Source organism: Mastomys coucha, unplaced genomic scaffold, assembly GCF_008632895.1.
Source record: "Mastomys coucha isolate ucsf_1 unplaced genomic scaffold, UCSF_Mcou_1 pScaffold16, whole genome shotgun sequence".
NCBI classification, from domain to species: domain Eukaryota; kingdom Metazoa; phylum Chordata; class Mammalia; order Rodentia; family Muridae; genus Mastomys; species Mastomys coucha.
This window is the reverse complement of record NW_022196898.1, coordinates 7,275,205-7,276,661: the sequence shown is the minus strand read 5'-3', so window position 1 is coordinate 7,276,661 and position 1,457 is coordinate 7,275,205.

The window sequence follows — 1,457 nt, the reverse complement described above, 5'->3', positions numbered from 1 at the left end:
ATTTTTAGGTCCTGGATGATTTTGTTTAATTCCTTCACCTGTTTTTTTGTGCTTTCCTGTAATTCTTTAAGGAATTTTTGTGTTTCCTCTTTAAGCACTTGAACCTGTTTACCTGTGTTCTCCAGTATTTCTTTAAGAGAGTTACTCATACTCTCCTTTTTTTGTTTTGTTTGTTTGTTTGTTTGTTTGAGACAGGATTTCTCTGAGTAGCCCTGGCTGTCCTGGAACTCACTCTGTAGACCAGGCTGGTCTCAAATTCAGAAATCCGCCTGCCTCTGCGTCTCAAGTGCTGGGATTAAAGGTGTGTGCCACCACCACAACCTGGCATCGTCTTCTTAAATGCCTCTATTACCATCATGAGATATGATTGTAGATCCAAATCTTGCTTTTTCTGGTTTTGGGATATCCAGGACTTGCTGTGGTGGGTGTACTAGGTTCTGATGAAGCCACGTAGTCTTGGTTTCTGTTGGTAAGATTCTTGCATTTGCCTTTCGCCATCTGTTGATCTCTGGTGTTAGATGTTCTTGCTGTCTCTGGCTGGAGCTTGTTCCTTCTGTGGGTCTGTAAGCCTATGTCAGCACTTCTGGGGGTTCAGCTCTCCTCTGGTAAGACCCGTGTGCAGTGGGCTGTGGATCATTTGTCCCTCCTGAGTTCTGGGATCAGAACAAACACTGGAGACAGGCTTTCCACTTGCGGGAGAATGGTCAGAGAGGGCTGTGGATCTGCAGTCCCTCCTAGATATAGAGAGAGGTAGAAAGAATCCTGTGCTGGCTGCTCTGCCACTTCTGAGGCCTGTGCCTCCTGTCTGGTCTCACCTTAGAAGCATTCACCTTTTCTTGCAAATGTTCATTGCAAGGAGACACCGGATTGGTTTAAATTCTCTGGCCTCTGTGGCATCATCAATATTGGATCCTCACAGGGATTCTATCTAGTTACCCTGCTATTGCCCTATGTCATGGAGCTGTGTCCTGCAGCTTTGGATCAGAAAGACTGCTTCTTTCAGGCATCCCAGCTGTTTGCAGATTATATAGATTTTTGGGTGGGACAACTCAAAGCATTTGGATCTTGACCTGGGTGGTAGCTGAGGCTGGTCAGCTCTCCCTTATCCACCCATTGGCCATTTGCCATCCAATGCCACCATCCATAAGAAGTAGGGTCAGCTCTTCTGCTCTCATGCTCTACTGTATTCCTGGGCAAAGGGCAGGGCTTGCTCTTCAGAGTGCTGCTGCCTGTGAGGGGTGGGGCTAGTTTTTCACAGCCTCTGAATACCCAAGTGGTCCTATGAGGCAACCAGATTCTAGACATCTCCAAGTTGTATGGTATGAACTGTATACACCCACACCCACACACACACACACACACACACACACACACACACACACACACATACACACATTGTCTTAGTCAGGGTTTCTATTCCTGCACAAACATCATGACCAAGAAGCAAGTTGGGGAGG